The sequence below is a fragment of the Tenrec ecaudatus genome, chromosome 12 (genome assembly GCF_050624435.1).
Source record: "Tenrec ecaudatus isolate mTenEca1 chromosome 12, mTenEca1.hap1, whole genome shotgun sequence".
Classification (NCBI taxonomy): Eukaryota; Metazoa; Chordata; class Mammalia; order Afrosoricida; family Tenrecidae; genus Tenrec; species Tenrec ecaudatus.
This window is the reverse complement of record NC_134541.1, coordinates 67,066,939-67,094,123: the sequence shown is the minus strand read 5'-3', so window position 1 is coordinate 67,094,123 and position 27,185 is coordinate 67,066,939. Positions and strand designations below refer to the sequence as shown.

The 27,185-nt window shown below is 51.9% G+C and overlaps 1 protein-coding gene across 4 annotated transcripts in view; it reads left to right on the top strand.

Annotated features, from left to right (window-relative positions):
- The first annotated feature begins 17,498 nt into the window (after window positions 1-17,498).
- ST3GAL4 (ST3 beta-galactoside alpha-2,3-sialyltransferase 4) overlaps window positions 17,499-27,185 on the top strand; it is a 48,001-nt gene continuing 38,314 nt past the window's right edge. For 2 of the 4 annotated variants that reach the window (XM_075564098.1, XM_075564094.1), the window contains exon 1: window positions 17,500-17,657. The gene's annotated coding sequence lies outside the window, so the exon portion shown is untranslated. Of the gene's footprint in view, window positions 17,658-27,185 lie in introns of all 4 variants that reach the window. The other 2 variants (XM_075564095.1, XM_075564097.1) reach the window with 2 other exon arrangements.

Sequence of the window (27,185 nt, the reverse complement as noted above, 5' to 3'; positions counted from 1 at the left end):
TTTCCAGCACCGGGGGCAGATGGGTCATGCTGCCAGAGAAGGCCCTGGTCTTCGGTATTGAGCCCAGGTCCAACTTTGGAAGAAATAAGCCAGGCCTGGAGTGTGTCCTTCTGACTCTGGTCAGTCCACTGAGGTCTTGGGCACAGGGACCCAGCCAGTGCACCCCCAGGGCGTGGCTGGGCTGCCATCTGGCCTCCCTACATCTCAGAAGATGACCCAGGGGGGCTGCCAGGTGACCTCTGTGGACGGACCTCCTGGAGACTCCTGCAGCAGGACATGCTGGAGGATGCACAGTGAAAACGTCTGCCAGGTCTTGTGAATGGGTTGGATAGTGGCCCCCAAAAGATATGCTAGAGCCCTAACCCCGATCCCTATGAACATGGCCTTGATTGGAAAAAGTCTTTGAAGAGATTCTATGTACTCAGTTAAATGCTATTGGAGAAGGGTGGGACCTGATCTTCTATGAGTGTGTCCTTACAAAGGAGAGACAGGAGGGTCAGGCTACCACAACCCAGTGAGTGCCTGGATCTCCCTGATCCTCAGAGAGAATGCGCTCCTGCCAACCCTCCAGCTCCAGAACTGGGAGAAAATACGCCCGAGTCCCTGCCCAGTGCGTGCTGCTTTGTTGCAGCTGATACAAAACTCTCAAACACGTGTGAACTGTGACGATTGTAAAGCTGGGGAATGGATTGGAGGGGCTCCTCCCTCACAGAAGTGGCTGGGGGCAGCTACTTCATCCTGTGCCACCCCCAGGATCATTGGACACCGGACCATGTGGTCCCTAGCATCCTCACTGACTGGCTGGGGGAAGTAGGCTCCCAACCCTGCCTTCTTAGTCCATGCTAGTCAAGCCGCGCTGAAACCTGGTCAGATTACACTTGCACGCAGCCCTCTGCTGACGGGCAGCTCAGCAGTGACAGCACAGGACATCTATTGGCCAAGAATCAATCCTGGGTCTCCCACAGGAGAGGAGAGAATCCTACCGCTGAGCCACCATGCCTCTTCCTCCAGAGGGTGGGTGGTTGGTGGGGGTGGCAGGTCGGTTCCAACTCACAGTGACCCTCATGTTCAACAGAACATGGGGTGGGGGTCGGGGAAGGAGCTGATCCCAAGGGCTCAATAGAAACTAAATGTCTAGAAAAGAACTATGGCAACATTTGTACAAATATGCCTAATACAACTGATGTATGGATTGTAGTAAGTTGTAAGAGCCCCCCAATAAAACGATCTTTTAATAAAACGGAACATTGGGACATATTAAAAATCATTATGCTGGAGCCGCTGTGATAGTCCATCTCATTGATCTGCTACCAAACATGTCCTCCTGATGACATGTCCAAAGTACATGAGACGACGTCTCAACACCCTTGGTTCTAAGGAGCATTGTAGCCGTGTAGCTCCCAAGACACACTTGTTCTCTCTTCCGGCAGCCCGTGGTGTACATACTCAATATTCTTCACCAACACCGTAACCCAGAGGCCTCGATTCACCTTCAGTTTTCCTCAGTCACTGCCCAGCTTTCGCATGGACTGGGTCAGGCGTACCTTCGTCCTGAAAGTGACGTCTTTAACTTTCACGTATTTGTCATTCACAGCAGAATTCTTTGACTTCTCGCCTGCGTCTTCCCTCCGCATTGGTTACGGACCCAAGTAAAGTGAAGTCCTTGACAACGCCAATTGTTCCTCCATTCATCACGCTGCTGCTTGTGGTCACGATTCTGAGGACTTTTGTTCTCCTTACACTGAGGTGTGAGCCATGCTGAAAGCTGTAGCTTCTGAGATTCCTCTTCACCTTGAACAGACAAGGGTGCGGCATCTGCACACCGAAGGTTGTTGATGAGCCTTCCCTAATCCTGACGCCAGCGCCTTCACAGAGTCCAGCTCCCCCAGCACTGGCTCAGCGTAGGGATTGAATCAGTGTGGGGAAAGGATGCAAGCCAGATGCACCCCTGTCCTGATTTTAAACCGTGCAGCAGCCCCTTGTTCTGAATGCCCATTCTTCACAATGTTATTCTACAAACTGCCTGTGCATGGTCAGTAAGCACAGGTAAACATCTTGCTATTTTTTTTCTAATCCAGATCCATCTGAGGTCAGCAATGATACACCTCATTCCATATCTTCTTTTGAATCCAGTTGGAATTTCTGGCAGTTCCCTGAACAATGTATTGCTGTAGCCATTTTTAAATTATCTTCAGCAAAAACTTTACTTGCATGTATTAATACTGTTTGATAATTTCCACATTCTGTTGGGTCACCTTTCTTTGGAATGGCACAAATAAGGTTACTTTCCAATCAGGTAGCCAGGTAGCTGTCTTCCAAATTTCTTGGCAAAGACTTGTGGGCCTCCCGCACTGCTTCAGTTTATTGAGACATTTCAAGTAATAGACCCCAGACACTGTATCTTTGATAGCTGGGCACCATCAGCTTTCTTCACCACATTTCCTTATGCACACATTTGTCTTCAGTGATCATATCAGGAAGGTAGGCACCCACCAATAGGATTTTTTGTTCTTTGATGTCTGATACCTAGTTCCTTCTACACTTCGTGGTCACACAGGCTGGTGTGCTTCTTTCATGTGGGCTTTGATGCTTCTGAGCTAGAAGGCCACTTGTTTATCTTGAAGCCTTTAAGACCCCAAACGCTATATCTTTTGATAGCTGGGCACCATCAGCTTTCTTCACTGCACACATTTGTCTTCAGTTATCATGTCTGTAAGGTGTGCATCATGGAATGCCAATTTAATAGAACAATGTGTTCTTGCATTGTGTAGGTACTTGAGTGGAGGTCCAATGTCCATCTGCTGCCTTAATACTAAACCTATAAATATATGCATGTAGATCTATATCCCCATCATCCTACATAAATATATTTACATATGTACTTGCCTGTATTTAGACCTCTATAAAAACTCTGTCATCTAGTTCTTTCCTTGATTTCCTTTTACTTTCCTCTTGTCCCACTATCATGCTCAGCCTTCATTTGGGTTTCAGTAATTTCTCTCGGTTACATTGCCCTTGCTGAATCCCTACCAGGCCTCACACCCTCCTTGCCACTAATTATGAATCACTTGGTGCTCCCCTGTGCCTGGGTTGGTCAGCACCACCTCCTTGCCCCTTTCTCCCCCTCTCCAATGTCCCCCCAGAACTATTGGTTCTGTTTTCTCCTCCAGACTGTTCATCCAGCCTATCTTATCTAGATAGATCTGTAGAGATAATATGCACCAAAAAACAAGGCATAGCAAGAGGAGATGAGTGAGAACACAGTGATGACAACAAAAAAGAAAACCGATGACCCATAAAGGAACAGATTAATAAAAGGTAAAAGGAAAAACTTTAAAAAGAAAAACCTGTAAATAGGTCAAGGTCTGATTTTTTTATCTCTAGGCGTGTCCTCCAGTCAAGTCCGATGGGTGCCATGCTCTGGCCCCCAGTCTATCCTCGGGAGCTCCCTGCTCTGTCCCCCCCTCCCCCATTGCTCTGCCACACACCTTTAATGTTTTGCCTCAGTGTCTCAGGGTCAGTTCCAGCCAGTCTCGACACTGAGTCTCCAGTGCTGTCCCCCATAGGGCCTTGGGCCAGCAAGGGATGGAGTGTCTCATAATGGGATCAGCCACATGGTCCCCTCTGTGCATTGGCTGTTCAGAGCGGGGATATCGTCCTCCAGGCCTGGTGGACCAGGATGTGCTCCGCTCTCTCTCCCTCCCCCTTCATTTGCTCCCGTGTGCTCTGATCAGACATGTCCCTCTCCCCTAGCTGCAGCTTCAGAGCTGTCCTCAAGAAAATTCTTCTGGGGGGAGGGGCAGTTGTCCACATAGCTGGTATGGAGGCTGAGCCCTTGGCCCCTCCACTGGCTCCCTTCTGCATGCTAGCACGCTGCACTTGCATCCCGGAACACTGGGTTTAAGTCTGGTCCCTCTCCTTGTGGAGACAAACAATACCTTCCCCTTGGGTGGGTCAGCGCCCGATTCCCTCACCACACGTTTTTATTTACTTTCCCCTTTCCTCCCTTCACCCCCGTTTTAGTTGGCTAAAATATGTACCCCTGGATTTGGTCTGGCCCCTGCCATACTACCTGGACCTCACCCCTGGAATGTTTGTGTACAGTAGATCTTTCCCTGTGCCCCTTTGCACTTACCTTTCTGTTCTCTCTTATATATGTATAAACTTACCTCAGAGGACTTATACTTGTCCTTTTGTGCTTGGCTCACTTCACTTAGCATGATTTCCTCCAGTTCTTCCCATGTGGCGATGTGCTTCATACGTTCATCACTGCTTTTTAGCAATGCGTAGTACTCCATTGTATGTATGTACCACCGTTGTTTAATCCATTCGTCAGTTGATGGAAATTTGGGTTGTTTCCGACTCCTTGCGATTGCGAACTGTGCTGCATTGAACACTGGAGCAGGTCTTCATTTCTTAAACAGTTTTACCAGGACTTCATGCACATATCACACTAATTCAGTCACACCGGAAGAGCTGGGCAGTCTTCACCACAGTCAACTTTGACTCACTGTTATTTGTGCATTCTTTCCAATTGTGGCCAAAATACACCCAACAAAACATCCTCCGATTCCACAACTTCTACGTGTCTGATTCAGTGCTCTGCTTATAGTCTTCATGTTGTGCAGCTGTTAATGATACCCCTTTCCAAACGGCCCCACCACCATTCAAGTGCACGCCATGCGGGTGGACTTGTTTTCATTTTCTGAAGCTTCACCTTGAACTTGTACACGAGCGATCGCTGGCGTGGTCTGTGTGGAGCCCCTGACCTTATTCTGACTGATCACTTTGAGCCTATCCAGAGTCTCTTTCTACAGAAGTAGTTGAGTTTGATTCTCGTGTATCCCAGCTAATGAGGTCTATGTGTACAGTGGGGATTTTGTTTAAAAGGGGTATTTGCCATTAGGAAGTCTGGTCTTGTAAAAACCAATCTTGCAATCGTTAGCACCTTTTCTATCACCAAGCCTTATTTTCCAACTACTGATCCTCTTTCCTTCAACTTGGAAACCTTCCCATCATTAGTTATTATGAGAGCATCTTGATTGCATGTTGAATTCATTTCCGACTGTATTTAAAACAAAACAAAAACCTCTCTGCCGTTGAGTCGATTCCAACTCATAGCTATCCTATAGGACAGAGTCGAACTGCCCCTGGGCTTCCAAGACTGATCAGTCTTTATGGGAGTAGAAGGCCTCATCTTTTTCCAGCATCAGACTGGACGTGATCGAAATCTTCAATTTCTTCATCTTCGGCTTTAGCAGTTGGTGACTAAATTTGGTCTTCCTTGTCGGCATATAGATATTATCGTTATCACCGACAACCCTGTACTTCAAGATAGATGTCGAAATGTTCTTTTGATGACGAATGGAACATCCTTTCTCTTCGGTTTGTCGCTTCTGGCAAAGTAGACCATGTGATGGTGAGACTCAGAATGGCTAACATCCGTGTGTGTCAGCTCATAAAGTCTAGAATACTGCTCTTTATGCATTCATCGTCTTTTTGATGACTTCTCGCTTTCCTCAATTCAGACTTCGCACATTCCAATTTTCCATGGATGCTTGCAGCTGCTGATTTGCTCACTTGGAGTTGTGTCGCATCAGACATGAATGTCCGGCAGCTCTGCTCCATCGGCATCATTAAGGGCGACTCTACTTTGAGGAGAGAGTGACTCCCCAATCATGGTCTGCGTGCCTTCCAACCCCAGGGCCTCATCTCTGGCCCCCTACCGGACTGTGCTTCCCTGCTCTACGTGAGGTTGTCGGGCTAATTCGTCAGAAGCAGACCGGCTCTTCCTTCTTCCTAGTCTGCCTTAGTCAGGAAGCGCCACTGAAACCTCCCCATCCTGGGTAGCCCTGCTGAAATACCTGGTGAGCCCTTTCCCGCATCACAGCAACCTACAAGTCACCACAGCACCAGCACGGCAAACTGACGAGGTGAGCGGTGGTTCTTACAGGGTGGAGGGCGGTAATCTGGGAAAACCATCCTCTCTGTGACTGCATACACAGGTATGTTTCATAGCGACTAGGTCCAAAGCTGGACCAAAAGAAGGGCAGAATCAGCCAGTCCCAAAGGGGAGCCAGAAAGCCTTATCTGCCCGGGTTACCATGCTCTCACCTTCCTGGAACTGCACCCTGGGAAGGAATCCCCCACCTCTCCAGACTTGACTCCCTGCCCTCTTGGCTGTGGCTCCCTAGTTTACTCTCTCCCCAGGACAAACTGTCCGCCACCCTCCCCACAGGCTTTCCATTTATCCATCTACCCAGCATCTACTGACAATCTTCCATGGGCCAACCCCAAGGAGGGGGCTTTGAAAACGCTCATAGAAATGCTCCATCGCGTGGTGCCCCAACAGACTGGACTGGAAAACGCTCCCAAGGGCCAGCAAACGATCCCTGAACTAACTACAAGCTTTTCTCTTGTGAAAAAAAAAAAGAAAAGAAAAGAAATGCTCCATCAATCCCCTCATGGAGGGGTTTAGGAGAGGAGATGGGTTAATTAGGGTGCGAGGTAGTACCGATGAAGAACAGCTTTCCCCCAGATCCTGGATGCTTCCTCCCCCCAACTACCATGATCCGAATTCTACCTTGCAGGGCTGGATAGGGCAGAGGTTGTACACTGGTGCATATGGGAGCTGGAGGCACAGGGAATCCAGGGTGGATGATACCTTCAGGACCAAGGGTGTGAGGGGCGATGCTGGGAGAGTGGAGGGTGAGTGGGTTGGAAAGGGGGAACTGATTACAAGGATCCACATGTGACCTCCTCCCTGGGAGAGGGACGTCAGAGAAGGGGGGGAAGGGAGACTCCGGATAGGGCAAGATATGACAAAATAACGATGTATAAATTACCAAGGGCACATGAGAGAGGGGGGATCGGGGAGGGAGGGGAAAAAAAAGAGGACCTGATGCAAGGGGCTTAAGTGGAGAACAAATGCTTTGAGAATGATTGGGGCAGGGAATGTACAGATGTGCTTTATACAATTGCTGTATGTATATGTATGGATTGTGATAAGAGTTGTACGAGTCCCTAATAAAATATTTTAAAAAAAAGAAGAAATGCTCCATCATCGTTTTCCCTCCATGTTTTCACAGGTGTTTCGGAGTCCTTTCTCACCAGCAGTTGAGAGCGACAAAAGCCGGTGGCCTTGCAGCCGCAAGGGCACAGCTCCTAGGGGGACCAATGCACAGGATGAGGTGGGAGGTCAGGGCTGTCCCTGAGCCGGCCACTGTTCTCATGGCACAACCAAGCCTCCAAAGGGACGCAGGTCACTTCTCTTCCGAGTGGCCTGGTGGTGTAACCAAGACCCGATTTACTGGACCAGGCACCAGGGACGTAGCCCTGCAAACTGTCCTGGGGAAAGGCTCAAGGTTCTGCTTCCTGTCCCCCAAAGTCCCAGGGGCATCATGACCCACAAAAACGTTGGCTTGTGGTGCCGAAAGCAGCTGGCCAGCTGCAGTTTGGGGCATTGGGGCCTGTGGACTCGCTAAGGCACGCCAGCGCTTGTTGCCGCCGACGACCGTTCCTTCACTGCATCTCTCTTAGGAGAATCCTAGCACACTTGAAACGGTGTGTGGAAGAACTAGCCGGGCTAACTTGCTAGTTAAAAGGCCCATTGATTGTACCTCTTCTGAACTCCCTAATGGCGACAAACAGGGCTTTCAGTCCCCATTTCTGACCATTCGCTCCAGGCCTGCCATTTCTAGGGGTTCCCTGTTCCTGGGTGCCAGCGGGGCCCAAAGCAGCTCCCGAACCATGGGCCAGTAGAAGAACTAGAACCTGAACCTGGGTCTCCTGGTTCTGAGTCTGAGGGATGTAGACTAACAGCCACCCCTCTCCGCCTCCAGGAGACCTCGGTGCCTTGAAAGGTTAAGCACCAACTAATGACCAGGCTGGCAGTTCGAAGCCACTGAGAGGCGCCTCTGTGAGAGTTGGAGTTCACCCGGTGGCAGTGGGGAGTCAGCAGGCGAGTTGGAGGCCCCTTGTTAGGAAGGACTGGTCTGCTTCTCACAGGTCACAGCCTTGGAAGTGCTGGAGGTGGCTCTGCTCGGTAGCACACAGGGTTGCCAGGCGGCAGAGTCGACGCAACAGCACCAAGTCTTTGCCTTACGCTGCCCTCCTCCGCTCACGGACGCAGGACTCAGCACACCTCAACCTCGGGAAGCTTCCCAAACAAGAGACGAGTTCCCTCTGCTGTGTCCTGAATATGAGGTGGTACCCAAGAAACCCCCAGACTCCTCCACGAGATATATGTGTGTGTGTGTGTGTGTGTGTGTGTATATATATATATATATATATATATATATATATACAAACAACTTTATCACCTTCAAAGTACTCTCCATTACACATAATACATTTATCAAATTTATGATTCCGTTCTTGGAAACATCTTTCAGACTCATCTGTTTGAGTGGCTGACCATCTGTTGAGTGACGAGGGAGGGAAGCACCTCCCTCGCTCTTTTCTTCACCTCTTCTGTGTCCTTGAATTGCTGACCTTTCATGACCCTCTTCATTCGAGGACACAAAAAGAAGTCGCATGGAGTGAGGTCGGGTGAATAAGGTGTGTGGAGCAAGAGAGGCATGCTGGGTTTCTTTTTTGCCAAAACTGGCGCACTGAGGTGGCTGCATGAACAGGAGCACAGTTGTGGTGGCAAAACCAGTCCCCTGTCTGCCACAGATCAGGCCTTTTGTTTTTTGCATACTGTTACACAAATCTTTTCAGACCTTCTAAATAGCGTGATTATCAGTCTGACCTGGTGGGATGAACGCCAAAGGCACTATGCCCCTGACATAAAAGGAAAACAAATACGCATTTAAAAAAATGGTGCATCAGTTTGGGGGGGGGGGACCCCCTCATACATAGCAAAGGCCCGGTCCCTCATTAGCAACAGTTAAAAAACAAAAATACTCGCTGATATCCAATCCAATCCGACTCCTAGTCCCCTTGTAGGGTGGGGAAGAAATGCCCCTATCGGTTTCCAAAACAAATTTTTCCAGGAGTAGAAAGCCTCATCTTTCTCCCATGGAGCAGCTGGTGGCTTTGAACTGCTGGCTTTGCAGTGGGTAGCCCAATGTGTAACCACTAAACTGCCAGGGCTCCTTCTATCGCAACAGTATCATCTTAAATTTGGATAGCGCTACTCGTGTCCCATACTTGGCTACAGCAGAATGTGCACATCACCCTCCCCAGACACACCCCGGGGGCCCACGGTGGCTGTTGCCCACCAGCGTTTGGCTCCTTTATTCCTGGCTTGGTTGGAGAAGAAGCAGTCGGAGGTGTGACTGCTCTGTTCTTTGACTTACTCTGCCCCAGTGTCCAAGTAAAGCAGACTTGCTAAGCGTTCTATGTTTGTCAACATTCTTTCATGAAACAGAAAAATAAATACCTTGGGAAGAGCTGGTGTTCAAGTCCACTTGGCTGGTGGTCCCGGTTGAAAACAGATCCCCAAACAGAGAAGCAAAGGAAGATCCAATTAGACACCCACAGGTGTGAGGGCTGGGATTCCAGCACGTGTCTTAGGGGGAGCAATTCGCTCCCAAACAATGTTAAAGGTGGACAAGCCCAAGTTGGTTCTTCCATTGTTATTACTGAACTGACACTGGATTCTGAAATCCCACATGAACTCCGAACTTGAGGTGACCAGGTTTCAGCTGTTGTTAAGAAATGAGTCCCAGAAGTACACCGGTGAAGGGCTTGGCTGCTAACCAAGAAGGTGGGAGTCTGAAGCCACTCAGCAGCTCCCCACCAGCCTCCCCCCCCCCGCCCCGGGAAAAAAGGCGCTGCTTCCGTAAGGGTGCCAGGGAGACGGTTCTGACTGCCTACCTCGTGTACACTGCCAGCCCAGCCCCGTCCTTCATAGCCTGGCCAACCCTGGGAGACTGGCCTCTCTGTTCCATGGGGGTGTTACCAGCCAGAAGAGAGCCATGGCACCTACAAACTGCAACAAGAGGAAACAAAGTAGTAACTACATCCACTGATAGTGTTTCAAACTCAGTAAGTATCTTTGTGTAGCCGTCCTGCGAGTCACATTACTCTTTTATTTTATATTTTAAGACAGTCTTTGTATTCTAACTTGTCTTATTTTTAATTTGAGGTAAAATCCATATAACACAAAATGAACCTTGAATATTTTAAAGTGTACAGTTTAGTGGCAGTTAGTAATCTGCAGTGTCGGACAGCTACCACCTCCACCTTGTTCCCAGACTTCTCCTCACCCCAGAGGGAAACCCCATTCCCATTGATCAGCCGCTCTTCCTCATTCCCTTCCTCCTAGCTCCTGGCAACCAATCACCATGGATTTATCTAGTCAAGATACACATATAAAATGAATCCAACAATATTATGACCTTTTGTGTTTTGTCTTCCATAATCTTGCATCATGTTTTCAAAATTCATCTACATTGTAACATATATCAGTACTTCATCATTAAAAAATTTTTTTTCCAGGTCTGTCTAAATAAGACAGGCTGGATGAACAATCTGGAGGAGAAAACAACGGGACCGACAGTTCCGTGGGGACATGGGAAAGGGGGAAGTGGGGGGGAAAGGTAGTGGTGTTAACAAACCCAGTGGCAAGGGAACAAGTGATCCAAATCGGTGGGGAGGGTGTGGGAGGCCTGGTAGGGCTTGATCAAGGATAATGAAACCAAGAGGAATTGCTGGAACCCTGGTGGGGACTGAGCATGATAGTGGGACAGGAGGAAAGTCCAGGGGAGTAGAGGAAAGAGTTGGGAAGAAGCTCATCAGCCTGTATGATCACGATGTGTTGAAGGGACCAGGTATCAGGCATCAAAGAACAAAAAATCTTATCATTGTGAATGAGGGGGAGTGTGGAATGGGGACCCAAAGCTCATCTGTAGGCAACTGGGCATCCCCTTACAGAAGGGTCGCAGGGAGGAGATGAGCCAGTCAGGGTGCAGTGTAGCAACGATGAAACATAAAACTTTCCTCTGGTTCCTAAATGCTTCCTCCCGGCCCCTGCCCCCCAATAAAATGATTAAAGGAAAAGAAGAAAAGGAAAAATGAATGATAAAAGAAGAAAAAAATTAGGCGAGAATAAATCTTATCACTGATATATTGTTTGTGGTATATTATTCAGCTATAAAAAATGATGAAGTGATCACGCAGGCTGGTGTGCTTCTTCCATGTGGGCTTTGTTGCTCCTGAGCTAGATGGTCGCTTGTTTACCTTCAGACCTTTAAGACACCAGATTCTATATCTTTTGATAGCCGGGCACCATTAGTGTTCTTCACTACTTTTGTTTATGCACCTGCTTTGCCTTCAGCAATCATATTGGCAAGGTGAGCACACATGTTATGATTTTTTGTTCTCTGATGCCTGATACCTGATCCCTTTGGCACCTTTTGTTGCTTTGTTTTGCTGTCTTGTTTTTGTGTATGTTATTATTTCTGCAGGTCTATCTAGATAAGATATGGTGGATAAACAATCTGGAGGAAAAAAACAATGGGATGGAGGTTCCGGTGGGACATGGGAGAGAGAGAGTTGGGGGAAAGGAAGTGGTGTTAACAAACCCAGGGACAAGGGAACAATGAGTGATCCAAAAGCAGTGGTGAGGAGGGTATAGGAGGCATGGTAGGTCTTGATCAAGAGTAATGTAACCAAGAGGAATTACTGAAACCCAAATGAAGGCTGAGCATGATAGTGGGACAAGAGGAAAGTAAAAGGAAATTGAGGAGAGTAAAGGGCATTTATAAAGGTCTAAATAAAGGCATGTACATATGTAAATATACTTATATATGAGGATGGGGAAATAGATCTATGTGCTTATATTTATAGATTTAGTATTAAGGTAGCAGATGGATATTGGGCCTCCACTTATGTACTCCCTCAATGCAAGAACACTTTGTTCTATTAAACTGGCATTTCATGATGCTCACCTTCCTGAGGCAATTGCTGAAGACAAAGCAAATGTGATGAAGAAAATTGATTGTGCCCCTATATCAAAAGATATAGTGTCTGGGGTCTTAAAGGCTTGAAGATAAACAAGTGGCCATGTAGCTGAGAAGCAACAAAGCCCACATGGAAGAAGCACATCAGCTTGCGTGATCACTTCATCATTTTTTATAGCTGAATAATATTCCACTTTATGAATGTGACACATTTGGCTTATTCATCCATCAGGATATACACATGGGAGTTGTTTCCACCTTTTGGGTCTTGTGAACAGTACCTCTCTGCACAATATGCACAAGTGCTCACTGGGGCAAAAGAGCCCTGCTGGAGCATGAGTTACAAGGTTGGCTGCTAATAAAAGGCTGGCTACTTCACGCATTAAGCCTCCTGTGAATCCCTCTGACCCCAGACTAGGGAGGTAGATACCCTGCTACCATGCAGAGTGCACTCGAAAGGGGATTATTGCAGATGCAGCTAGGTTAAAACTGAATACCTTATCCTCGGATCTCCCTTTTTGACCCATTTTAAATGTGTTTGAGTTTTTGCTATTTTCTGATTTCTTTTTTATTGTGGCTTTTCTGTCTAACTGTGCTGTTTTTGTTTCATGTATTTCCTTTTGTGTGTTTCCCTGTATATGAAATCCAAGACAGGTAAATCTATAAAGTTCCTGGATCAATGGCTTCTTGGTGGCACAGCAGGGGAGGTGGGGGCACGTGGGGAGCTAATCACAGTGAGGACCAGACCGAAGAAAATGTCCCGAACTTGATTGTGGTGATTCTTGTACAGCTCTTCTCAGTACGGCCGAACTACTGAATTGCATGATGTGTACATGTTATGTCCATGAAGCCGTTTCTGAAACAAAGGAAGGTTGGCTGCTTGAACCACCGGTGGCTGCGCAGAAGAAAAGCCTGGAGATCTATTCCTGTAAAGCCTGGAGATCTATTCCCATAAAGCCTGGAGATCTAGTCCCGTACAGCCTGGAGATCTAGTCCCGTACAGCCTGGAGATCTAGTCCCATCCGCCTGGAGATCTAGTCCCGTACAGCCTAGAGATCTAGTCCCATAAAGCCTGGGAATCTAGCCCCGTACAGCCTGGGGATCTAGTCCCGTACAGCCTGGAGATCTAGTCCTGTAAAGGAGTCCGGTCCAGAACCCCGTCCGGAGCAGCTCTGCTCTGTCACGGGGAGCCGCCGTGGGCTGCAGTTGACTTGATGGCACGCAACAGCAACATTTATCTGACTACCTGTGTGCATTTCCCTGGAGCACACTGAGGACTGGGGTTACCAGGCCACACTGTCAGTGCTTTCCTTTCTGAAGAACGCCAGGGTGCTTTCTACAGGGACAGGGCCATCTCCACCCCCGTCAGCAGGGCACCAGGGTGCCCCCTGCGCCACAGCCTCGACACTGGTTGTGTCACGTGTTTAAAAAGTGGCCTAGCTGGGCGAAGTGGTGATGTGTGGTTTTGATTTGTATTTCCTGCCCTGCTTGAGACCCTGAAGATTGACCTCATCTTCTCAGCACACATAGCTTACAAAGGAGTGTGGGATACAGGCTTCTGTCCGATGCGAACAAGACAGGCCTCTGACAAAATGGATTGACACTGGGAGCTGCTCCGGTGGGCTCAGACATAGGAACGACTGTGCGTGCAGATGGTACAGGACCGGGCAGGGTTTTGTTCTATTGTCTGACGCGGGGTTGCTATGAGTCACAAGTGACTCGATCGCACCTAACAAGAACAGCATCTGAAGTAATGACAAGAGGGGTGAGAGCCTTGGAGGTGGACAATGGGACCTGACGGCAAGAGGAGCTGGCCTTCCAGGTGAACACTTGAAAGGACCAGAAGTTGGGGAGGTCTGGGCTCCACAGAGCTGAGACACAGAGATAAGGCAGGGAGGCGCTTCTAGCACGGGGGCGGACGCATAGAAGGAGCACACTGGCCAGCTGTTCCTCCAGGACTGTCGTGATGAAGTGGAGGCTCCTGCTACGGGGGCTTTTCACAGAGGTCTGGCCCCTCCCGGCCTGGGTGGCAGTGTGGGTTGATAATTCCGGTGCAGCATCAACACCATAACCACAGATGATCTTGGGACAGTTACTTAACTGCTTGTCAAATGGCAGTGGCAAACATGCCTGCTCAGAGGGGTTTTGTGAGGATTAAAGAGGTGCTTATCTACAAAGGCACGGGGGACATGGTAATCACTCAGTCAATGTTTTTCCACAGTGAGAGGGGCCAAACGGATGTAACCAAAGATACTGGGGCTAGATATTAAGAAGAACTTCCTAATTAGAAGGGCTGTGAAACCCTAGACTGTCCAGGGCAGGCATGGCAAGCAAGAGATTTTGAGGAAAAAGGTCAGCTGTAAAATGTCTGCGGTTCATTTGATCCCAAAACAGAGGCTGGCCCGCCTGCCGTGACTTCTCGGACCTCTTCCAGTCCGCACGTTCCTGGAGTGCTTTTCAGCCTGGGTCCACCTGCCAAGGCGTCTAAGGACAACAGCAATGCCCCTGCTACTGACTGAGAACCCCGGGAGCAGCTCTGCTTCATGGTCCAGCCATATAAATCTGATATAAATAGGAGGTGAAATCCATCCTGCAGTTGCTATTTTAAAAAGTGTGTGAGATTAGGTTTATTTCTTCCTCAAACGGCATCTTGCTGTCCCCTCCTCCTGGTGGGCAGGATGCTAACGTGGCACATGTGAGGGACAGGAGCCAGAAGCCTGTGAGGAACACTTGTGAAGTGACTTCATGCCTCCTGCCCACACCCACTGCCTGTCAGTAGAGGCGCCCGGCTTCCTGGCTCTATAGCTTTATACCACACCCATACCTCCTCCTGTCTCCTTTAACTACTGAGCCTCCTCAGGTTGCCTCTTCTGAAGACTGCCCTGCTACTTCACCAACGGAGAATCAGAGCCAGAGAGGTAAAGGGAGCCAGAAAAAAATGGGAGTGAAGGTAACATCCCTCGGGAGGAGGAGGTGGTGGAGGGCCAGGACTGGGGTCTGTCGCTCCTCAGGTGTCTTGGCCTTCTCTTGGCTTCCAGGAGGATGAGTCTCCACGGGCCACAACTCTCTTGTCCCATGGAGTAGCCATAGTCCAGAGGAGTGCTGAGGAGTTTGGAGGAAGGGTCTTAGATGATCCTAGAACCCAGTTCTTGGACTCAACCAAAACAGAACCCCACCAGACTTGCTCCCTCTTGCCTCACTAATGATATGACTTTTAGGTAAGATAGCTAAGCATCTGGCTGTGCTGTTAAGAGACTGGAGGGGAAAGCTCATGAGTAAGCACATTTCGGCCTAAAGAGATCAGAGTTACAGCTAGCTTCTGAGCAGCCAGGAACTAGCACTGGGCTGGGCCGGGCCGGTGAAATGGCAGGGAGGAGGGCAGGTATGAATACAGTGTCTAGGTTATCCAGACGGAGGTCACCTGAATCATACTGGTGCATTTACCTCTTTTATAAGTATACTTTCAAAGTCATATGCCATCACAGTTCTCTGCATAAGTCCAAGTGTGTCGTGTGTGTGTGTGTGTGCATGTGTGCAGCCGTGTGTTTCTTCCATCTTCCAGGAAGAAAACCAAAACTCTTTATTGACTGAAAGAAAATTAGAACGGAGGGTTACAGGAGCAAAGTTGATCTACATTAAATTCTTTGTGTAATTTTTATGAGTATATTTTACATAGTTCAGGGAGCTAGCAAAAATTACACACTGGGTTTATAACTAGTTCATCAAAGAGTTAGCAGAGGTTAGAAATTGCAGTCAGATCTGCCAGGCTCATCTGCCCACTTAGGATCGTTGTTTACTCTCTGTGGGCCAGTTTTCCTTTCAGTGAGACAAGACAGACTTTTCTTCCTCGTCTTCTTGACTTGCTGTTAGGGGATGGTCTCCCTCTACATCTCCCATCCAGCTGCTTAAGTAAAGGTCTTGGACCCAGAACATTCTCTGATAAGAATAGGAATTAGGTGGCTTCTCCGCCCTCCCTTTATCAGAGAAGCCGCCCTCTGCTCTGGGCACATAGTAACGTGCTCTGGTTCACGCATGTGTGTTTGCACCATTGGAGAGGCACCAAGGTCTCTCCAGTCTACAGCACGCAAGGGGTGAGTGAAGGACGTCTATGCTGGCCTTGGAAGACTGTGCACACACGAGCAGCTCACCTGTCTCTTCCTGACGTGAGTAAAGCCTTGCCTGCCCTCATAGAACGTGTGTGGTCTGTGCCTTTATTTATTCATCTTGACGGGTGACCTCCTATTTTGGTCTGACACCTGCTCAGGGCAGGGATTTAGTCCTGTTCTTTCTCTCCAGCTTAGGCCCAGGCTCAAAGTTGACCTGCAAGAAATATGTGCTGAATAAACGTTTCAGGGGCCATGTCACCAAACACACTGCATCCGTTAGACGCTGGTAAAACGCAACCCACACCTCTGCCCGTGCACAGTGTGAGCTCGGATGGAAGGAGCAGTCACCTGTGGAAGAACTCGGGGCAGGCTCTTTCTCCACTTTGTCCACGTGGAGCAAAGCTTCCGGAGAGATCTAGTCTCAGAGATAAAGTGGCCCTGCTCAACTGATGCAGGCTTTGGACCGGCGCTTCTCTGAACCCCCTAGGGCCCCCTGTCAGTTGCTCACAACTTAGAACTTACTCATATCCTGTCATGCTTGATTCTTGAATGCCTTCCACTGTGAACGTTGCCTCTGCCGCCGCAGGGTACACTTTGAGGAAAAGGACTTCGAGGACTCTGCTTTGGTGGCCCCCTGGCCCCGAGAGCGCGGGATGGTTCACAGGAGGGACTCAGTGAACACTGGGGACTTTTGAAAGGTAGTGAGTGTCCGGAGTGGGCACGACCTGTGCCGGATGACTGTTAGCACGGGAAAGCTTTCTCTGGGCTGGCTGCGGATGCTCGGGCCAAGGAATTAAGGGGAGGGGGCTGGTAGGGTTTCTCTTCTGGAGACCAGAGGTTTGGTGTCTTCAGGGGAGACCGGAAACGAAGCTTGCTGAAGGCCAGGCCAGGTCCTGCAGGGGCCTGACGCCGAAGGAGCAGATGAGGGCGACAAATCCAGACACCCGAACCAAACCCAAGCCCAAAGCACACTCCCTGCCTTCGGCTCCATTCCAGCGCCCAGCGACCTACATGGTGGGGGAACGGCCCCGGGCTCTGTCTCCGACTCTCCGGGGTCGCGCCGGGGGAGGTGAGGCGGGCTGGGCTCTGCCGTTCCTCAGTTTCCCTAGCGAGGGGCAGGGCCCGGTTCACCGCGTGGGAGGGCAGAGACCCTTTTCTTGGCTCGCTCAGTCCCGGGGACGGGGTGCGCGCGCTGCGCGGGGCATCTCCGCCCCCGAGCTCTGCCCACTCCCTGCGGCCTTCCTCTGCGCCTGCCCGGGCGGCCCCGCCGGCCCCGCCCCCGCCCCCGCCCCGGGACCCCCGCCGGCCCCTTCCTCCGGCCTCCGAGTCATCCCGCCGGCCCCTTCCTCCTCGCGCTCCACCCCGCCCTTCCTCCGCCTCCCCGCCGGCTCCCGCGAGTCGGCGCCCGGCCGTGTGCGCAGGCGTGGCCGGCCCCGTCCCTGTCCCGGTCCCCGCCCCCGCCCCCCGCCCCCCGCCCGCCGGGCCCCCGCCTCCCCGCCCCTGCCGGCCGCCCTGCCAGCTCCCTGGCCGGCCCCGCGCCGGGACCGGGAGCGGGCCGAGCGAGCCGCGGCGCTGTCCGTGCGCCTAGCGGATCCGAGCCGTGCGCGGAGCTGCCCCGCCCCGCCCCGCTCCACCCGCGAGGGTGAGTACGGCGGCCGTCCCCGGGGAGCGGCGGGGTGCGGGCGGGGCGCTGCGGGGGCCCGACTGCCTGGTCCCCGCCGGGCGCCGAGGCTCCCGTGAGCGCTGGAAGGTGCCTGGGACCTGGCACGTGGTGGCAGCACGGGGTCCGAGCCGGGGTGGCCCCGGCCGTGGAGAGCTGCTTTCCGGGGGCCCCTTTCCCCGGGCTCCGGGAGCCCGAGTCTCCTCGCTCCCTGGGAGTGCGTGAGCAAACGGGATGGCCGTCTTCTCCGAAAACTTTCTCCCCGCCACCCCTGTGTCCAGGCTGAGAGGCGCCCGCCACCTCCAGCATCCTCTGAGCGGTAGTTTCTCCCACAATCGAGCCCAGCAATGTCTTGACCAGAGATGGGCTGGCCTGGCTGCAGGAGGTGGCAAGGGTCGCCAGGTCGCCGAGCAGAGCCCACAGCTAGGGGTTCCGTTTGTGCGGCTCTTCGAGCTCCCGTGCCTTAGGGCTGCCTGGGTGGGGGGGTAGCAGGGCCGAATAGTGCTGGGGTGAAGGTGGGCTTACAACTAGGGGCAGGACCCCTGCACTGAGCTGCCTTCTCTGGGTGCCTCCCAGGGGCCTCTTGCAGGTAGGGCTCTCCCGGCCCCCGGGAGCTGCCAACATGTCTGCCAGCATTGCCCCCTGCGTTCCCACTCCTTGGCTGGGCAGGGAGGGGGAGGGAGGAGACCACTCTTCCTGGGTCCTTTCAGGCCTGATCCTTGGCAGCTGTTTGTTCTGTTCTACAGATGGGATCCCGAGGGCCTGGTTTGGGGGACTACTGCCAGAAGCTGGAAGTGTACATAGTGTTTGGGTGCCCAGCTGTGCCCTGTCTGACCTCATGGCCACCCACAGCCTGGCACCCTGGCAGGGTTCTCAGGGAAGCCTGTGTGTTCAGCCCTTGAAGTGAAGTATGTACGGGGTGACTTGTGTGTCTGGATTGACCGGGGCCAGTGAGTTTTCTGTTTTCTTCTGGTAGTTTTCTTGGGCACGGGCTTGTCATAGGCTGGCTTGTCACCAGAGGCACAGACTAACCTACTCTCTACCTCACTGTCCTGCTTGCCTTTTGAAGCTTTTTGGCATTGCCCCTCCCTGCCCGGGAGACTAGAAATGCTTTTAAAGGGCGCCTGCACAGTCTGAGCGATGTGAGTGTTTGCTATTATTAATACTTCTCTCACACTCTTACCCACAAAGCTCCAGTGTAATTTTGGAGAGGGTGCCTGGGAGGCACAGGCTGTGTGGGCCTAAGAATGAACTTCAGGGGCTTTCTAGAGCTTGGCTGGGAGCTGGTCTGGGAATGGAGTCCTCCCTGGGTGGTGAAAACAGAATGCACCCAGTTGCTAATAGGAAGATGGCAGGTTATTTGCATACTCAGAGGTGCCTCGGAAGAAAATGAGCCAATTGGAATACCGATGGGTGGCCCACCCACAGGGTCACCTGAGATTGGAGTCAATTTGGCAGCCACTGGTTTTGGGCTGAGAACTTGCCCTGCTTCTGACCTGCTGTCTGTTCTGCTCCTGTCTCCACTCCACTGTGCTTTGTGCCCCTTCTCTTAGTCTGGGTGCGCCGGGTGGGAGATTTCAGAGCGCCTTCTGAGCTCCATGAAGAAGTGGAGGACATGGGGGTGGGGTGGCTGATGGGAGAACCAGAAGTTGAGGCCCCAACCCTCAAACTCCTAGTTGGCAGGCTGGGAGGGATGCAGGTGGCCGGAGACGTTAAAGAGTGAATTAAGTTGTCTCTGGTGGCACAGCTAAGTGTCTGAACTGCTAACCAAAAGGCTGGTTAGTTTGACTCTACCCAAAGACACCACACAAGACAGGCCTACTGTTTTGGAAAATCAGCTATCGAAAACCTTGCCGGACACCCAGAGGATCTCCATGAGTTACACCCCACTTGATGACTCGGGCGCAGACCACTCCGAAAAGGCAGCAGGGCCCCCTTTGCTGTGAGCTGAGGGCCAGGCTGAGAAAGCCTATGTGGCACCTTCGGGCTTTCTTGTCTTCCCCTGCCTCCGTACCTTCCCTTCCCTGAGGCAGTGACTCACTTCCCACCCCGCAGAAACAGTGCCTTGGTCCCAGCACATTAAAAAAAACAAAAACATTTTATTGGGGGCTTGTACATTTCTTCCTTTTTAAAAAAATCATTTTATTAGGGGCTCATACAATTCTTATCACAATCCATACATACATCAATTGTGTATTGCCCTCATCCTCAAAAACACCTGCTCTCTACTCAAGCCCCTGGCATCAGCTCCTCATTACCACCCCCCCCCCCGACCTTCCCACTCCCCCATCCCTTGCCCCAGCACTTTCAGACGCCCATGGTCCCGTTCTCTGGGTGGGACCAAGAATCATCATCCTTCTGACATTGTAACACATTCTGGAAAGGAACTGCACACACACACACACACACACACACACACACACACACCTCCACTTCAGCTTGACCTGTTCTCAGTCTGTGCTTAACCCACCCCAGCCTGGCCTCAAGTGCCCACTTGGGCTTTCCTGGACATCTCTGGGTCTCTGTGCAGAGACTGCCCCAGCAGAATTCAGAATTCCTCTTCTCAGAGTGACCCGTTCATTGTAGGGAAAGGGGCACTCGCTCTACTCAGGACACTCCACAATTAGGGACCTGCCTGCCGGGGTCGACTCCAGGCTTGGGGTGAGGGGAGCAGAGCCCAGCTGAAGAGCCACAGCACAGGGAATAGGGAGCTCTGACCTCCAGCAACGGGTCCTCCAGGCCAGTGCCCTCTCGTGGGGTCTGAGGTGTGGTATACAGGTTGCACCCTCATCTCTGCCTGGCCGCTCAGAGGTGAGCCCTGGGTGCTGGGAAGCTGGGCAGCCTGGTTGGGGGAAGGCAGCCACCCTGCAGCCACACTGGGCTTCCATGGCCCTCTCATCTTAATCGAACTTCGCTCGTGTGGTCAGATGTTTCCCTGCAGCTAGTCAGTAGCAGAGGCTCAGCTGCTTCCCATTCGCCTGCTCCCCAGAATCCAACTTCCTTTTCAGGACTCCGGGCTGTGACCTGAGCTTTTGGTTTCCCAGAAGAAATGGTTTGGGTAGGTGGGTTTTGGTGATTGTAGTTCGGGGTTCCACTTCTCCCCACTGTGTCATCCCTCCTGCTTTTTCTTCTTTGAGTGTCCTGAGCGCTCTGGATGGGCTTCCTTGGTTCTCAGCAGCATCCCTGGCCCTGACCACATGTGTGTGAGGGAGTCACCCTCCTTATTCTGGACACAGAGAGGGAGTGACCAGGCGGGAGCAGCGGTACGTACCACCCAGTGCCCTAGATGGGACCACAGTGTGTCACCACCTCCTGTATGCCCTCCCCCTGGCCTCCCCCAAGAAAGGATGTGCTCTGCTCTAGAACTTGAAGCCTTCTCCTCTGCCCCTAGCCCAGCAGAGAGCAGGGGCTGTTGCTAACACTACAACGACGTGAGTCTGGACGCAGACAGGATGAAGAAGCCGTAGCTGTAGCTGCGGCGGCCCATATTGGACTCTAGCCTCTTGCTCTCTCATTGAGGGTGGAACCGGCTAGTGGGAGGGCAGAGACCAGCTGGCGGGCTCAGTGTACTCACTGAGTGCCTATCGGATGGGCTGGGAGTCTGCCTTCAGGGCGGAGGGGTGGGGGTGTGTGCAGAGACTGGGGCCCCTGCTCTACTTCCTGCAGGAGCCGTGAGCACCTCTCCTCCTAGTAGAAAGGGACTTGGCACATCTCAAAAAACACCGTTTTTCAAGCCTTATTAAAAGCCTTAAACAGAAGAGAGAGAGAAAGCAGTGGGGGCATCGCAGTTTCCTCTCTGTTGCTTAGCCCAAAGGTTGGCGGTGTGAAGCTGCCAGCCGCACCGTGAAAACAGCGACCTGGTTCTCTGCTTCCTCCAGGGTACAGCTCAGAAAACCCAGGGAGCAGTTCCGCTCTGTACCACACAGAGCCGCCATGAGTTGGGATGGACGGACCACAGTGGGTGTGGGGTGGCCTGCGTCTCAGTCTCTACAAGCCTCCACAGCCCTCTTATTAAACCCATCCATAAAGGAGGAAATGGAGGTGCTGAAGCATTGGACGGCTTGACCAAAGTCCTGCAGTTGACCAGTAGCTGAGTCAGAGTTCAAGTTCAGGTCTTTCTCAACTCAGCGGCTTTAAATTCCCTTCTCTACTGCTGTCCTCATGGCTCAGTTTATCTAACCCATCATGCCTTGGGGGAAGAAACGGAGGCTCAGAGGTAGGAAAGGATTTGTGCAAGGTCAGAGTGGGCTGGTGACAAATGTGGAAGACGGACCCAGGTCCCTGGTTCTCAGCCTACAGCCCTTTCTGGCACCCCGAATCCTGAATGCTGGCCCTGCCCATCTGCCCTTACAAGCAGGGGTTTGGCTTGGTAGTTGTTAGCCTGCTCTGATTCCCTTCTCCCTCTGTGCCCCCTCCCGCTACCCCTCCTTGTTCCCCGCCTTCTACCGCCCTGCTTTTCCACTTGCCCACCAGCCACCTTAATTGCTTCCATCTGGCCCGCCCTCCTGCCCACCCGCCTGCCTGCCCCTGCAGGCTCCTGTTCTTTGGAAATCCAGCTTCCAGGCTGTAGTCCACAGGGCTGCGCAGCCTCAGCCAGCCAGCCACCGCGGAGGCAACCATGCATTCCCAGGCTCCGGACGGGAGCCTTTTGCTCCCTGGGCCCGTGCATGTCCCTTTCTGGGCTGTGTGACGCAAACCTAGCTCCTGCAATGGTCAGGGTGTGGTGGCCATCATCCCGCCCCACACAGAGACTCCAGGCAACAAGAGGTTGAGAGGAGGCCCCAGGTTACCTGCCTGGACTGGAGGGTTGGGCAGGAGGGAAGTAGGGGCCAGGGGAAGCGTGCCCTCGGGATCCACTGCTCAGATCTGCTGGCAGAGGCCAGGTGATCCAGGAGCTCGGGACACGGGCTGGGCAGGATCTTGACTCAGAACCAGAGAGCTGAAGCTTAAGGTGGCCGTATAGACCTATTTGGGCTTGATATAAAGTCAACTTTGCAGTCTAACAGTGGGTTAAATATGTTAGAGACTCCCCGGCTTAAGCCTCGGCATAGGCTGGCTGGGGAGTGGGCTGCCAGGGTGGAGATCTGCCTGTGGAGGTGGTGAGGTTCCTCACTGAAGCTGCTTGCACACAGGTGGGGATCTTGCTGGAGGTGGTATGTGAAGCCCATGCATTGGTTAGGAGCATGTGTATGAGTCTGGGCCGGGTTTGAAAACCTGTAAGCTGTTCTCCGTGACATTTTCAGATTTGCTGTAGGAGTCCCCAGGTATGCAAACAGCTAAGCACTCTATTGCGGACCAAAAGGTTTCAGGATCCAGGCTGCCTACAGGTACCTTGGAAGAAAAACCCAGCAATCCAAATAAGCCTGAAACTCACTGGGGCCAGAGTCAGTTCCGATTCACAGCGACCCTCTGTCTGCCAATTAAAACCCTCAGCAGTGTGGTTTTATGCTGATACATTGGGGTGTGGGGGGTGGGAGGGTGGAGGGTGGGGTGAGGGAGCCAGAGTGGATGGCAACTGATTTCCAGGATGTTTATCTGCGGCCTGGAATCTATCTGTCTTGCTTGTTGCTGTATTCTTTTAAAAAAAATTATTGCCATAGAATTCACATATCATAGAGTTCACTAGTTCAATCACCACAATCAATTGTAGAATGGTTGCTATATGCTGAAGGGTTTCTGGCAAATAAAGAGCCCAAACCCCAATTCACTGCCATCGAGTGGATGTCACCGACGCATAGCAACCCTATAGGACAGGGTAGAGCTGCCCTTGTGAGTTTCCGAGACTAACTCTTGACAGGAGCAGAAAGCCCTGTTTTTCTCCATGAAGCAGCTGGTGGTTTTGAACTGCCTTCCTGGCAAACAGAAGTGCTCAGTAAAAATCTGTGTGAGCAGTGGATGGTAAACATGGCTCAGGTTTTCTAACTTTGTCTTTACTCTGTCCCTACTTTCTTCCTTTTTTTACCTAGGGAAAAGGGAGGTGAGGCTCCCCCCCGCCACCTTTAAAAAAATACTTTTATTGGAGGCTCTTATATCTCTTATCACAATCATCCGTTGTGTCAAGCACATTTATACACATGCTGCCATCATCATTTTCAAAGCATTTTCTTTTTACTTGAGCCCTTGATATCAGTTCCTCATTTTCTCCCTCCCTCCCCCATACGCCCTCCCTCATGAATCTTTGATAAGTTATATATTATTATTTTCATATCTTACATCGTCCTCTGTCGGCCTTCACCCACTTTTCCATTGTCCGTCCCCCTGAGAGGAGGTTATATGTTGATCCTTGTGAATAATTCTCCCTTTCTCGCCCCACCTTCCCCTAATCCTCCTGGTATCTGTACTCTCATTGTTGGCCCTGAGGGGTTGATCTATCCTGGATTCCATGTGTTACGGGCTCTTATATGTAGCAGTGTGCGTGTTCTGGTCTAATCTTATTTGTAAGATAGAATTGAGGTCTTGATAGTGGGGTGGGGGTGAAGCATTAAGGAACTAGAGGAAAGTTGTGTGTTACATCAGTGTTACACTGCACCCTGACTGGGTCATATCATCCTTGTGACCCTTCTGTGAGGGGATGTCCAAATGTCTACAGATGGGCTTTGGGCCTCCACTCCACGCGATGCTCCCCTCAACCCCCCTAGCAATTCACATTGGGTGTGATTTTGTCCTGGGGTCTTAGATGAGGCTTCCCTTGTGCTGAAGAAGGGCTTGCCCCAGCTGCACACTGCACTGTTCAGACCTCTCCAGCAGGCAGACAGGCAGGCAGGCAGGCGGGCGTCCAAGGCTGGGGTAGACAAGAGCCTGCTCCTTTCCACTCATTCCAGGATCTGTACATCAGAGTGCTGGCCCTGTGCCCCGTCCCAGCCTAACCCGCAGGCCCCTGTCTCCTCTGCAGCTACAAGTTCATGTCCTGAGGCCCCCATCTCCAGCCCTAGTCCATTGTGGGGCCCAAGCGAGGTGCCCCTGGGGGTAGACCCTTTCCCAGGAGTCACCTCCCGTTCCTGCTTCAACTAGAACTCTTTCATTTCCTTTACATGTTAGCTTCCCACTTAAAGGCTCATATGAAACTGGGACAGCGGGTTTCTTGGCTTAAAAATACATATTTTGAAAACTCCATTTCTGCTCCAACAAGGCTGTTCTCATTTCCCGGTGGCACGCCACATGGACCCTCAGCTCACTCCGGATGCTCCTGCTGCCCGTCTGAGGGCTTTGGCTGCCATGTGCAATTCCTGTTCTCAGTTGCAGAGGAACCCTGGCGGTTACGCACTGGGTTGTAATCTGCATGGTCGGCAGTTCCAAACCAGCAGCAGCACCTCCAAGGGGGAAAGCACAGGCTTTCTACTCGTTAACAGTTACAGGTTCAGAAACCCGCAGGGGCCTCTGTAGGTCAGGATGGCAGGGACTTGAGAGTGGTTTGGCATTCTCAATTGCAGGTGTCCGTCAGTCCCTATCTGTGAGGTCTCCCTGGCCTCCCAGGACACCATCACATCCTTCTCCCAAACTCTCCACACCCCTCAGGTCTTACTCTGGCGGCATGAAGGAGAGTCTCTTCCTTGTGGGACCAGAGTGGCCGACGCTGGGATGTAAGCTGGACCAAATGTAGGTAGGGGAGGCAGTAGAGCTCCTGGTTGGCTGAAGAACCCTTAGATTTTTGGTTAGACAGGCAGGCTCCAGTTTCTCGTCCCCTTCACGGCACTGCACAGCCTTAGGCATGTCAGGGAGCCTCTGCTAGCCTCCGTTTCCCCCTCTGAGAAATGAGAAGTCAACGCTTCTTAAATTAGGTGACAACATTAAAGATCGTTATTGTTACCGAATATTCAATAGACGCTGGTTGGTGTGTTTTCTGGGGAGCTTCCGGGTGGCACCGAGAATGGGTGTGCTCGTCTGCCAGCTGGAAGGTCAGAAGTGGGACCCACTCATGGCGGCTTGGAAGAAAGGCTTTGCTGAGCTCCAGCTGGAAGCCCGGCCACTGACATCCGTACAGGCTGCACTTCTCTGACGCACGCCAGGCCCCCTGAAGTCAGAATCGGCCCAGTAGCAATTGATAGTAATTTTTTTTTAACTGCCCTGCTGTTGAGTCAATTCCAATTTGGAATGATCTTCTAGGACGGAGGAGACCTGCTCCCTGGGGTTTCCAAGAGTGTAAACCTTCGCAGGAGCACCGTGCAAACTCCTTCGTCCAGGTTGCCGCTGGACCTGGAGTATTTTCTTCCGTTCCCAGCTTCATCTACTCTCTGGCCCAGGAGAGGAGGGGCAGGCAGTGTTGGGAGCGGATCCTGGGGACAGACCTTTGTCTCCTGGACCTGCAGGCAGCCACTCACTGGATCTGTGACCTCAGTCAGGGCCCCAACTTCATTGGTTCTCAGTCCACACATCTGTTTGTTGGGCTGATGTCCTCTCCCCCGGTGACGTTGTGCACATTAGATCAGGGTCTGAAAGCCACAGCTGCTGCTTTCCGGGAGTCGGACGGGAGGGACTCCTGCGGACCGCTGGATGCACCAGCTGCTGGCACTCATTAGCCACTCGGTAAGTAGTTCCTTCTGCAACGAGGAAGCTGAGACTCAGAAAAGGTGAATTGTGTGTTCAAGGCTACAAAACTAGGCGGTTTCGAGGCAGGATTAGAAGCCAGAGCCCGGCTCGCTGCCCATGCTCCCATGGTGCCTGATTTCCTTCTGAGATGTGGAAAGTGTCTGGAGGGGAGCCCGTTGAGGTTGGGGAGGGAAATGGGGAAGCTTTAACCAGGATTATGCCTTGGGCTTTCAGCTCTTACCCCTCCTAGAAAACCAGCCCTAGTCAGCCATCCTCCTGGGCATCCCGCCCGTAGGTGAGCAGGGAGGGAAAGCAGGTGTCTGGTGGCCAGGTCTCCCTGTGTGGGACTGTGGAGAAGGTCCTAGTTCTTTCTGCTCCGGGTGCCACTCACATCGCCTCTTCCCTCCCCCAACCTTGTCCCAGGCCTTCCTCTGAGGTCAGGCTCTCACTCAGCAGTCTGTGCACCACAACCCCACAGCCCCCTAAAGCACGGTGGGCTGGCGACGGTGAGCAGCCTGGCAGTGCCCACGCTGCTAGCTGCAGAGGCCCCGGCTGATGGCTTTGCGGTGACTGGCCTCGCAGGCTGGGTGGCTCCTTCCTTCTCCTCAGACCTACTATATCTTCTTGTCCCTGTGTTCACTCTTCACCCCCCCCCCCCATTTCCAGCTCTTTTCGGCCTTCCTGGTGTTCCTCTTCTCCGTTTCCCATAGCCCTTAGCCACACCATCCCTCCGCCCTCTTCTCATTCTCTGCTTCCTTTTTCTCTCCTCTCGCCTGCTTCTCTGCTTCCTTGTCCTCGTGACCCCCACCGCCCTTCAGCTCAGCACCAATAGATCTCATAATGGCAGTTGGACTTGGGGAGTGCGTGGGGTGGGGTCCCTCGTGAACCAGGCTCTTCCGGGGAGCCTTCCCGGGGAGCCCGGAGGAAGAGCTGGCCACCAATGTTGATGTGGGCGCATCGACATTTTAAAGTCAACAGAGTTCC